This window comes from Mustela nivalis (assembly GCF_964662115.1).
Source record: "Mustela nivalis genome assembly, chromosome: 4".
Taxonomy (NCBI): domain Eukaryota; kingdom Metazoa; phylum Chordata; class Mammalia; order Carnivora; family Mustelidae; genus Mustela; species Mustela nivalis.
The window spans coordinates 151,356,855-151,370,300 of record NC_139023.1 but is presented as its reverse complement, the minus strand read 5'-3'; the positions used below and the strand labels follow the sequence as shown (position 1 = coordinate 151,370,300).

At 35.7% G+C, this 13,446-nt stretch overlaps 1 protein-coding gene and 1 long non-coding RNA gene across 4 annotated transcripts in view; both read left to right on the top strand.

Moving 5' to 3' along the window:
* Positions 1–10,792, top strand: part of LOC309862730 — a 75,559-nt gene extending 64,767 nt beyond the window's left edge. Inside the window, exons 1-4 of one of the 3 annotated variants that reach the window (XR_014310677.1) lie at positions 887–1,661; positions 3,836–3,948; positions 4,383–4,440; positions 5,925–10,792. This is a non-coding gene — a long non-coding RNA (uncharacterized lncRNA). The other 2 variants (XR_014310678.1, XR_014310676.1) reach the window with 2 other exon arrangements.
* The window catches only part of XKR6 (XK related 6), a 304,492-nt gene that overhangs the window by 87,360 nt on the left and 203,686 nt on the right, over positions 1–13,446 (top strand). The gene's annotated exons all lie outside the window — the stretch shown is intronic.

Here is a 13,446-nt window from a genome sequence, read left to right as displayed (position 1 = left end):
GATCATGACCTGAGCTGAAATAAAGAGTGGGCCAGTTGGCTGTTTAACCAACTGAGCTTCCCAGGCGCCCCTCATTTCTTCCTTCCACGCCCCTCATTTCTTCCTTTCTTTCTCACCTGTCTTGGCATTCCTTTAAAAAAAAAAAAAAGTCTATTTTTGAAAAAAAATACTGTTTTGGAAAGAATGACATATGTCTATTCAAACATGTCATTTATGCATTTAATAGTATATCTAGGACACCTTTCTATAGTTGCACGAGATATAATATCTTCTTGAGCCAGCTTCCTTTTGGACTTGAGGACACTGGACAGACATTGCGATTGTTTTCCAGATATTTTTCTTTCATTTTTTTGTAAATGAATAATCTATCTATACAGATACTTTTATTCACCTGTGAAAAGCAATCTGAAGGAGCTAGCCCTAGAAGTCAAATTTCTGGGTCAAAGCATGTGGGTTTTTAAATTTAGTAGATATTGTCATTCTTCAAAACTTTAATACCAGTTTATACCTCTCCCAGTGGTATATTTGAGTGCCCTATTTCCCACACTCTTGAATTTAATCATTACCCATTGTTAGCATCTCATTTTGATTTGCATTTTGTACATTTTGAACGAGTTTAAAGATACTTTTATATATTTTCAAGTTATTTTTACTTCCCAGTGAATTGTCTGTAATCATCACCCGTTTTCCAGTGGCTATCTTTTTCTTAGCAGTTTATAAAAATTCTGTGCATATTAAATTTTTACTGCAGATATTTTCCCCAGCTTATGTTTATTTTTTGCTTATACTTGTTTTTTTGTTTGATTTGGTTTTTGCTTTTCTAAAAAACAATTGTAGTTTTGTTTTGTTTGGGTTGTTTGTTTTTTGGCTACTAGGTTTTATGTCATGATTGAAGGCCTTCCTGTACTTAAAAATTAATTTAAAAATTTTATTCATATTTTCTTTAAGTAATTTTATAGTTTCATATTTAAACTTTAAAGGTGGTATATCTGGAATTTGTTTTGGCTTAACGAATGAACGTAGAGAGCCAGCCTTAAGTTTTCCAAATGGCTAGCTGTGGTCTAAACACCACTTTTTGAGCACTCTCTTCTTCCCATAGATTCCTCAAATTTGAGATTTGAGGTTTTCTGACTGATAAATATTTTGTGTTTACAGTACCATTTAGGTAAAACAGTATGGAATTGTATTGGAAAAACTGTGCATGTAATATTTATTATAGAATTTCCATGTAAATTAATGCTGCTCCTACAGCTAAACACTACAAGGAAGAAACAGCTATGATCAGAGGAAAAAAAGCATGCATACAGATTTTGCTTAGATTAGGAGATGAGATGTGTATGTGTCAGAAGGGAGATCTTAGAATGTGTAAAGTACTAGAATCAAAAAGTAAACTTCTAAGAAGAGACCATAATAATCAGGTTGCAGGTTCACTCCTGGTATATCATGTAACCCTTTTTGTTAAAAAACAAAAACAGTCTAAACTAAGGAAATTATTTGAATCAGAATGTATTTCACATTGGATATTCTTAAAATAATAGACATTTTTATAGAAATTCGGTTCTGTGATTTGTTGACAGTTGTAACTAACTTACTGGAATTCATTGATCTTATTAAAGGAGAGACCACTAGGACATTCCTGATGAGACAAGTGGAGTTTTATGGTTAGTATAAATTAAGACTGAGTATAAGGGTACTTTTCTTAGTAAGCCATAGCACATGTCTTCTGAGTATTAAATGTCATTACTTTATCATTAAAGTCCTTGATCAGAGTGGGAGTAGTGAAGGTTGTGAAAAGGAGAGTGGCACGGTGTTTGTTGTTGCATTTCTCCCACCTGGGTCCATTGGTTCAGGGAAGTGATAGGACTGAAACTTGTAAAACAAAACAGACTATGATTGAAGCAAAAAGGAAAGGAGATAAAAGTTACTAAAGGAAAGATCCAAGTTTTGGAGAGGCAGATGAAATCTCTTGTTACTTTCCATTTTTGCCAAAGAATGGGAGCAAACATGAGTTGAGAGGAGTTGTGGACCAAAGGATAGGTTCTTTGTGTTGCTGTGGGACACATTTGGGATTTACAGATAAGTCAATGTTCGAGGCACCGTGTAGAAAAAGTATATCTATCAATTAGTTATGTTTTCTCTGAAATTTATTGAAACTGAAAGAAGCAGGGACCTATGACATGTACAGTAAAGGAAGGAGGAGTGACTGCTTATAAGTAAGAACAGTGTCCAGTTTTCCTTGATTAAAATTTGAATATACTAGAATATAAAACTATTAGAATCATTTTTATGAGCCTCAGTGGGAAATGAAATTCCAAAAGCTTATTGATTTAAAAGTATTTTCACTTGATGCAAACCATAACCTTAAACCTAGGTAAAACTCAAAACAATTCTTTTCTTTATTCTAAATATTTAAGTGTAAATTACAAGTTATTACTTTAAAGAATGGCTCTAAAACCTATAAACTTCAGAGTCAGACCATTTAATTCTGTTACATTTGTCTAGATATTAAACGTAATTGGACTAAACATGAAAAATTACAGAAGATAAGCGATCTCAGGAAATGTGTTTACTACTGTCAATTTAAGGTGAACATCGAGCTTAAATTGATTCATTTTGATGTTTTTTGGTAATGTACTGTGTTCCCACAAAATTAAAGCCTTTCATTGGTATACATAGAACCAGCAGAGAAAGGCAAAGCGTTAAACAGTAATGTTGTTGGTATAGACTCTAGTGATAATTTAGTAATTTTATATAATGGAAGTATATGAATGGTGTAAAAAAAAAGCTCATAGGCTATTTGTGTTTATTACACTATAGTTAGGGCCGATTCTTGAGTGTAACTTGGGCAGCAAGCAGAATTTCTGAATCTTAAATTACAGCTTCTGTTGAATGAAGGACTCTTACATTAAGTGATTTTTGAAGGTGCTTGGCTGATTTAACCTTGCGAAATAGTGTGAGACATTTATATTTGGGATTGAAACCACCAGTGCTCTCCAAATGGAGGAGAATTAATTTTCAGGATTAATGAGGATTTTGGAAATATAAGCTTCACACTACAGAAACCAAATAATGGCTGGACATCATTTGCAGCGTAAGATTTAGGCTTCTCAGTGGATTTTGTTTAAATCCTGCAGTCTTATTCTCTTGTCATATAATATATACTGCCCTCCTCCCTCTCATGGAAACATAGCAATCCTTATTTTCTGTCTCCTTAACATGATAGCCCAGACTTGAGACAAATAGAAAACGAGTCTACCACTTGTTGAGGTCCAGAACCCTGTTCTTCTCTTCAGCATTTGGCTTCCAGCGCTTAGAAACATTCAGTACTTGTGGAATGAGTGAATGCCTTATTTTGATTGTAGAAACAAGTTACTTTTCATGTACTACCAGCATGGCTGTTAGAATTCAGAGTTTCCAGAAACATATATTTCTAGGGCTAGCCCATTGTTCTGGTTCAGGGCGACACTTCCTTTGCTTGTCTTCGTTTATTTGCATAAAGAGAGCTAAGTTGCTGTCTAGTGTCATTAGCTTCATTAATGATATCTTTATATTTAACATCATAAAAAAAAGGACATTTCAGAACCTCAGGAGATGGATAAAATCCTAGTGTGGCTCTGTAGAACCACCTTGGTATTAAATTATCATTGTCACTATTACTCCCGGCAGCTGGTGGGCTAAGAATCATTCTAATTAGGATTGTGATGCTCTGGATGGAAATGTGTACCTTTCATTTTTCTGTGATAAAAATGGCTTCTGATATTTTATATATTTTAGTGTCATGTTAGAGATTTCATTCCATGATCATTTGTTCATTCACATGTATTTTTATTTTTAGCTCTAAGCGAAAGACATGAGGCCTAAGACTGAGATGAGGTTGTTTTGAGGCCATCTGATTTCTGACTAGAAGGTGTGCGATCGCCTCGTCCTGAAACCACTTCAAACAGAATGGTAATGGCAAAACCTAAGAGAAAGAGAGGCCTTCATGTTTTTCCATGTCTGTTCTCTTATCCCATTCCTTCCTCTTTAAGAAAAAAAAAATCTGAAGTTGTGAACAAAAAGTATTTAAAAACATGCTGATATAGTCTAACTAAACTGGTTCAAATGTAAAGAGTTGTGTAAATCGACATACTAATTAAGCCTTTTAGAGTTGTTTAAACTTCTTAGTGAGATGTTTAACTAGTGACAGAATATTTATGTGGAAACACCTAAGCCATTAGGAATTTGCAGATTGAAATAATTGACTTCCTTTGAAAACGAATAGTGTTTGCTCTTAAAAGGGACTGAATACCAAGCTTTTCAGACTAGAAAGTAAGGGTTCTGTGCTTTTGCTGTCATAAAAAATTTTTAATGTCTTATGGTGCTTTTTTGTTTTTCTTTTTAAGATGTAAAGTTCCATGAAGAATGTTAGTAGTGTCATTAACTCTGCTTTAATTATCGCAGGTAACTTAGTTCAAAATCTGTTTTACAATTGAGGAGAAGAGCACTGTTTGTCTTTATTACAGTAAAACTTTCTTTGGGAGCGTGCTTCTGTTTATTAAGTTTATTCCAGTGGACCATGTCCTGTTAAAATAATGATATAACAGGGCTTAAAAAGGCAGTTACTAGGCTTAATTCCCCCTGGGAATAGAAGTCCAATAGGTTCTTTGCTCAAGTTCAGGTTTTATACTGAGCCATCTTTTCAGAGTAAGTGGTTATTTGATCTTTCTTATACTACATGTAACAGTGTTCATAGCAAAAATAGTATCACAGTTTACTTATATTTAGCCTAAATTACACATTTGTTTAATTGATGGCATGCCAAGAAAATGAAATTGTCATCCCAACCAGAGGATGAGACGGAGGGCAGATTCTACAGAATATTTTTTAAAAGTCACACTTATTTTCCTGTTTTCCTCCAGGGGCGCTCAGTTGTTGCTCTAGTTCTGCATTCCCTTATTTCTCTACAAATAGTATTTTCTCCAATGTCAAGAGTGACTTACATTTTTAAAATGTATTTTGTTTGTATACATGGCTTTCTGTGATGATAGACTTATTCATATGCCATGTAAATCCAGGCACTAGATTGACTGGAGTGTAAGGATTTTATATCTGTGATCTCAGTTTATACTTAAATAAGTCAGTTTGGCTATGTTCTAAAGAGAAATAGTACACAACAGATCATTTCTTTGTTTCCCATATCTGCTCATGTGTTGTTTTATTCTTCTGATATGTGAACTTTGAACTCTTGCTTTTCTATGGAAAAATTAAATAGGCTAATCTATAAAGCATCATTTTTAAGCCTATGGTAGAAGAATTGTTCATATAATTCACTTTTGTGTATTAATGATTTAATGAGAAACAGGTACTGATTTTTATTTTTTGAAATTTTCCTTTCTTATGTTTACCAAATAATTTTTTTTTTCCAAATAAAGCCTATCTAAATTGACCCTTTTTGAGGTTAGAAGAACTTTGAAGGTCATCTTTTCTATTTCATGTGCTGAAAGTTAATGGGATAGAAGTACAAAGACTTTAACCACTATTAATTGGCTAAAAATGTGGTTTCTGAAGGCATGTGTTATATAAGAGTGAAGTCATTAATTTTATTTATGCATCTGAATGTCTGTCACCATAATGATAGCTTTTAGAAAGAAAATCTAGAACTAATGCCACTTCAAAGCCTGAAATTGTAAATGTGAAGATATTTAGAGCCAGTAAATATTAAATAGGTGATATGTATGAGTATAGTTTAATATTTTTAATAAGTAAACTTCCTTGTTTCTAAGCAAAACTTTAATGTTAGCCTTAAGAGCTTATAACTGTAAGATGAGAAAGAAACATTAGCTTAAAAATGTTGTTTTGAAAGTTATAAAAGTAAATATTGACCTTTTCTAAAAAAGTTTTTTCCTTTTGACATTGTTTAATTTTTTTTCCTTTTTGTTTTTTAGGTTTGCAATTTTTTTTGGTGATGGCATGTTCAGAATCTTGGATCCCTAAGTTGAATATGTTGGAAATATTTAGGAACTCTGGAAATTATTGTTTTGTGTATATAATGACTTACTAGGTGAATCAGTAGATTTAATAAAAAAGAATATAAAAAGGAATAGGTATTCTAATTTTGTGTTTCTAAGTTGACATTCATGCCTCAGATTCTCATCTTCCAGTATTAGTGTCATTCCCTGGAGACAGTTACATTTTGAATATTTGGGGGTTTTTATGGACCCCATGTTTTCCCAGTTTATGTAATCCTCCCATGCTGATTTGGTCAGCTCCTTTTCCTTTCTATCTACCTTGCCATGTAGCTTACTTAGATTAGAGGTAATTATTGATCAGGAAGAGATCAAGTGACAATCCTAGAGGTAGTAATTACAGAATTTCAGCCTGGAAATGACCTCGGAATAGTCTGTTATACCCAAATACACTTGTGACCAGATGCTGCTGATTTCCAAATTGGATATTATTATGTAGGACAGAAGTGCTAATGGAGAGGAGAAAGGCTTTTCCGTTTCCCCTCCTCCCTCTCTTGCTGTTGTTGGGTGCATGAATTAGTGGAAAGTAAGACGGCTAAGAGATAGACAGTATAAATGGGAAGGAGAAAAAAACAAAACTTGAATCTCCAAGAAGGAATATTTCCCCTTAAAAATTTGAAAGTTAGCTCTATTCCAAGTACCTGAACACACTATTTTAAAACCATAGGCTCACTTTCATGTAGACCCAGAATGTGAACTAGCGTATGCTTGCCCAGAGGATAGCTGGAGAACTTGTTATTTGATAGGAGAGTCAGATAGTCCTTGGGTGAGTCTGTCGTTGACTGCTCAGATGAAGAGATTTGAAGAACATCATGGAGCAGTTATTTTCATAGTCAAATACAACAGCCTCCCTATCCCTTTGACCAAAACCAGGGAAGGCTTGCTTTTTAAGAATGTGTTTAGAACAGCTTGAAAAAGGATCATAGGGAAAGGCTGAAGAGAATTCACAAAGCTATAGAGATTGAGTGGTAGCAAGTTTTATCATTGGTAGATTATCCAGAAATGTGGAAGTTTTTGTATGATCAGAGTTTTCATACTGTTTCTATTAGAAGGCTTCTAGAAGCTAAATAAGATACACTGTAGCACCCTCCACCCCTTTGCTTTGCTTTAAGAGGATTTGACTGATATATATATATATAATAGATGGCACAATGAAAACATTAGATTTTTAAAAATCGAGTTACATTTTAATTTAAATGTGTGTTGCCTATTTGCTACTTTCCCATTACAACTAGCTTTTAAAATACTCTCCTTCTGTGATACTTTTGTCAATAGAGGTGTTTCCTCTTAGCCAATTCTAGCCACAGTATTGACTAGGCCTCAGCATTTGATATACCCAGAAGGAATTATTAGACAGGCAGGGAAAAACTTGGTCTCTACTGGAATGAATATTTTAAAAACCTTTTTAGATTCTGAACACTTGGAGTACAAAGGAAAGAGACCCAAGAAAGGGAAAAATGTAAGAGCCCAAGAAAAAAAAACGGTGGTGGGAGTGGGGAATAAACTCTCACACAGCTGACCTAAGTGCATTAAGGCAAGGAAATGAAGTTCCTGGAGAAGAGGAGGCAGTATATGAAATCCTGGGACAGCAGGCATTCTGATATTCAGTTGAGCAGTTCATACTAGCAAGTGGTAGTATTTTAAGGCTAGTGACAGGTGATCTGGGGAAATATTAATGTACTTCCTAACAATGAGTTTGATTTTTATTTTAGTGGGTTATAAATGGGTATGCAGCTCAAAGATGAACATAATTCAAGATAAGTATCTTCAGTCTTAGAGAAAATATAATAAAAAATGGATCTTTTGTCCTATTGTATAACTTTAGAAAGAATGTGGAATACGGAGCATAATAGAGAATTAATGGCATGAATATAATCAGTATTTGATGGTTGCTTTCTAGAAACTTCTAGGTAAAACCTGTTGTCCTTAGTTGTACTGTAACAGAATTTTAGTGGAGAAATGTATACCTTCTTGGGTCACTATGCTCCACAGTCTGGCACATCATTGTGAAAGTTTAGAAATCTAACTCTGTTTACCCCTGGGGAGGAACACAGATCTTCGTAAGTTTGGGTACAGAAAGTACGTAGGGAACCACAGAGAAGGTGACCCTAGAACCTAGTGGTTCTTTGTATTTTGGTACTTTTCAACCCCCTTTTGAAATTCCGAAGGTAACTATGGATGCTTTCTCCAACAAGACTGCAATTTCTGAGCGTAGAGAGACTGCCCTTGATTGTCAGGTCAGGAAGAGGTCAGGAAGCCCTGATCTAAAAGATCATCTTCATTTTTCTTCTGACCTTGCTCTCAGTTTATTGTCACTTTCAGTCAGGGGTTCTCTGTTGCCTTTGAAGGGAGCTTCAAATCTTGAAGGGAGCTTCAAATCTTGAAGGGAGCTTCAAATCTTGAAGGACACTCACTGCCTTACACATTGAACTGAAGTCACAAGTCCAGAGCTTTGTAATATAATGGAGTGAACATGGTCCGCAAAGAGCTGCCCCACAAGTACAGTGGTAAATAGAGAGCCTGAGGCACGAAGGTGTGGCACAGCCTCCGAGCTGGTACCTGCTTCCTGCTGGTATGGGGCATTTATTCTATAGGAAGTTGAATATTAATGTTTTGTCTTTAAAATGAGCATATTTCTTTTAAGATCTCTAATTATTTTAAAGTTTTTCTACCCAAGTGTGACTTTCTCCTCATGTATTAGGATGTCACGTTAATGGTGTAAAATGTGTACTTCAAATTAACATAATAACTGGGAACTTGGGATTCTGTTACTTTTGTGACTCTGAAATTAATAACACGTTTTCAGGAAAAGCGTTGAGATTCCCAGATAATTCATTCTTAACTTCTTTCAAGTTCCTGAATGTATGATTGTTTCTGAACCTTATTAAGCCATTTATAAGATTAGACAAAACTGTCTTCCATTCATATTTTGACACAGAATGGATATATTTAATTTATCTTATTAGAAATGTGTTTTAACAGAAAATTCTATTTGAGTGGCTCTAATCTTCATTTTGGAATCTCAGATCCCCTGCTTGTTATGTTGTTCATTGGGACTCTTCCTGCAAAATACAGCTTCGCTGAGAAGATCAACCTTGAAAAATCAAGAAATCCGAAGAAACTAATTTGGGGACTGAGTAAAGAGATGGAAGAGCATCATCAGATTGACAACCCAGCACACTCTGGAAACATCCTAGACTGTGTTGCTTTTGTACATGAAACAATTTGACTGTGTAAAAACTGGACCTATATAGAGAGAAAACCACCTCATAAAATGTATCTTTAATATAAGAAAACACACCCTGGCCTCTAAGAACATTTCTGTCAGAACAGTCTGCTCTTGACTACTCACACTGTTGGAGGGAACCTGGGTCACTGCACTTGACTCAAAGTTAAACATCATGTATTTTGGACTTGAAGGTGTTTATAAATTTCCTCGTGTCATACAGTGTTTGGGGCTTTTACAACATCTGTCTCCCATGTGCCCTTCATATCCCCTGAGAAAGGAGCCTTAGCTATCTGTGCCCTGATAATTGTTTTCTGTCCATCTTTTTTGGCACTGTTGGCTTAAATGTGAGGAAAACATGGAGTATACAGGATTCCAACATCCCGTTAGATCTGTCTCACTTATCCCTTCCAGGTAATTGTGTTACATTTCCTTTTCAGCTCCTCTAAATATGGCCCAGTTTTAGCCCCTTGGTTAGGTCAAGGTAGCATTGAAACCACACCATTTCAGTCTTCTTTCTTCCCATTGTCCTGTTTCATTCTGGCTATGATGGGAGGTTGGCAGTTGCCTTACTGTAAGAGTCCACATGTGTCCTTTCATTTCCATCTCCCTTCCTGCATGTCCTGATGTAGAAATAAAACAGATCTAGACTTGGGGATCTGGGCTGTGTAAGGTCTGCCTATATAGATTCACAGCACTGTATTTAAAATACAGTCTTTTAGCTGCGATGTTAATGGTAGTCTCCTTTGTATCTCTGCCCTGTGCTGGGCCCTCTGCTGGGTAGGGCAGTCCCCTCTTTCTCTGTACCACCTGATTCTCTTGAGGCCAGGAGTAGACTTCATGGTGCCTTAGGCACAGGGAGAACCACAACTGACCTCTATGTAAGCTTGCTGGTTCCTGGGGTCATAATAATGGGGTAAAGAGATCCTTGTGCCCTCCACTGGACTCTAGTCAAAGCAGATCATGTGCAGAGAAAGTTCTCATGTCCATTGGATGTTGAAAACAAGATTTGTCAAAAAATAGGCCAAATTTCAGGTTAACCATGAACCCACATTGACTATTCTGGTTTGTCTTACTTTAAAAAATAATAATAATAATAAGTACCCCTTAAAAGCATTATCAGATTACCATGATGTACAAAATGTGATATTACTCAAAAAAACTTTTACAAGTAAAATTTTTACAAGTAGCTTTCAGAAATGTGCAAATATGTTCTCTGTAAAAGGGTATATACTGTGTGTAATAATTTTCTGATTCTTGCTCTAATAAATATTAAACTTAAGTGGTCTCAGTATTTAAAACCTAATAGTTTGAAAGTATTTTTTGAGTAAAATTTTTAAGTATATAATATTTTTACTTTTCATGTAATGTGCAAGTATTCTTAGAATACTTGTTTTCCACATGTAAAACTACTGTGAACGGGATCTGTGTCTCTCAGTAAGTTTCTGAAGCTTTGGCTGTAATTACCACGTGCTTGGGATTGGGCTGGCTGGAAATGCATATTGAGTTTTTCTGTGTATGTAGCAAACTTTGTCCAAATAAAGTAGCTTTGTACCCTGAAGGAGCTTTTAGTAATTACATTTTATTAAATACGGTCAAGTTAAAGGAGAAGAAATGAACAAAAGGATCTGTAAATAAGGGTCTGAATTAGTGGTCTGCAACCTTTTGCTATTAAAGATAACAGTGGTAGTGAGTCTGGGGGCAATGGGATAAGGGTGGGCTGTGTCATTTGAAGAGAAGAGAGAGACACCCATCTAGCATCAGTAGTGATGGGGTGGGGGTGTGTGTGAGCTGTGCTCTGTGCACCTGAATCCAAGGTCAAGGAAGCTTGCTACTAGAAGTCTATCCCCACAGTTCCTGAATGGCCAGTAGAAGCTGGGTGCCAAGCAGAGGCAAATTAGAAAAAAGAAAAACAAGGACAGGCTAGGGACTTCACAGGTATTTTTTTTTTTTTCTCAGTTTAAAAAACTGTCCTTTTAAACGTTTATGTCATTCCCTCTACTGCTTACCCTTGGTAAAATAAAAAGATTGCCATGTCAAATTAGTTCTCTAAAGATATTTTTAAAAAATTTATCGGCTTGTGAAATCAAAAGGCTGTGTTCTGCTGGTTCTTGGAAATGTGCAGGATTAACGTACTAAGGTCCCAGTTGTTTATCCTGCAATGCATAGTTCACAGGATACCAAACGGTTCTTTGGCAGGTTTAGATGATTACTTCAGCATTGCTGTATAGTGGGACTTACGGTCTTAAAGTGCCTAATTAAGGTAGCATTGAAGGGGTGCCTGGCTGTCTCAGTCGGTAGAGCAATGTGACTCTTGATCTTAGGGCCATGAGTTCAATCCCCACACTGGGTGTTGAAATTAATTTAACAGAAAGTAGTAGTTAAAAGAACAGCTAGTATCATCCTGTTTCAACCAACGGTTGACCAAGAACTCATTCTGGAAATCTCTCGTACAGATATTCAGTAGTTTTATGTGAAGATAAACTGAAACCTCAAATAATGCAAGGATCCACTATAACACAAACTCTAAGGAAATCATTTATACTACTTTGCAGATAATTTTTTCAACCTGCAAAATGTTAAAGGACCAGAAGCAATGCAATGGTTGTAACTTGTTTTATTTCTGCTTATCTCCAGTAACAAGTTTAAGATTGACTATATACCATTGTCTTGTGTGACTGGACTATGTTTTTATATCTCATCCACTTAACAAGCTAGCTACTGTAGGAAGTGTTCCAGTATTGAGCTCCAGTGTTCATATATATATGACTATATATATATATATTATATATATATATATATAATATATATATATAAAATCAAGGAATAAGTTTTCAAGAAAGATACTGAGATTTCTTCCTTTGGCTTCTAAAGATGAAGATTGGTATCCTTCCTAAAATGGGTGCTTGTAGGCAAGTTCAGAGGAAGTCCGTGGCCTCTAGTCATGGTTTCTAGTATTCCAAAGTACCTCCCTTTATGTTGGGGGTATTGCAAATTTCTTACCAAATTGTTCATTAGGGGAAGCTTACCATTAAGTGTTTTCCTTAGAGAATTTTTCTTAGAGGAGACCCAACGTTAAATCATTATTTTTTTAGTTTTTAATTTTTTATTAACATATAATGTATTATTAGCCCCAGGGGTACAGGTCTGTGAATCACCAGGTTTACACACTTCACAGCACTCACCATAGCATATACCTTCCCCAAAGTCCATAACCCAACCACCCTCTCCCTACTGCCCTCCCCGCAGCAACCCTCTGTTTTTTGAGATTAAGAGTCTCTTATGGTTTGTCTCCCTCCCAATCCCATCCTGTTTCATTTTTTCCTTCCCTACCCCCAAACACCCCACTTTGCCTCTCAACTTCCTCATATCAGGGAGATCATATGATAATTGTCTTTCTCTGATTGACTTACTCCGCTTAGCATAATACCCTCCAGTTCCATCCACCAATTTTGAATTATTAAACCCAAGGCCAAGATTAGTGAGGCAGACACCTGCTTTCTGTATTCACTGGAACTTAAAAGCAAGAGTGAAATTACTAAATAAAATGAAATTAGTTTGAGGGATATTTTGGACTTCATTTGCCATGTGCTTCACATCCTTTCCCGCCTGTGGGAAACTAAGCAAGGGCATAGAAGTTTCTCAATTCTGGAGGGCATCACTTTGCATGAAAATTTTGGGTTAAATATTTTGAACATTCTCAATTACGCAGCAGAGAAAAGATTACAAATAGATACATACTGATTGAAATCATTTCACCTAAAATATGACATGACCAAAAATTAGAGGTTTGCCATTATGTATTTGGAAGAAAAAAACACAACTTACTTACCGTGGATCTTTGGTGACAGTTAAGGAAATTTAGTTTCTCTCTCTCACCGATATTTCAGTCTTGCTCCAAACCAAGTTACATTTTTAGTCAAATCATACCTCAGAACTTTCCCGTTAGGAATTAGGAGATTTTCTTTAGCTCCTGAGTGGCTGTCAGTGACATTTCCAAGACCGCTCTTGACCTAAGAAAACCTCATCACAGAATGAGTTATGCAATTTTAAAAGCCCCGTGTGTGGGATCTTCTGAAAAATACTAAAATATTAAAATCTCTATAAGATAGTTTTCCACTATCAGAAATGAGGAATTATGCTTAAGTACCAGGCCAAGTGAAGGCAAATGTGTAGTTCACGGATCGCTCTGTCTATGCCTCCGGCTGTTCTTGT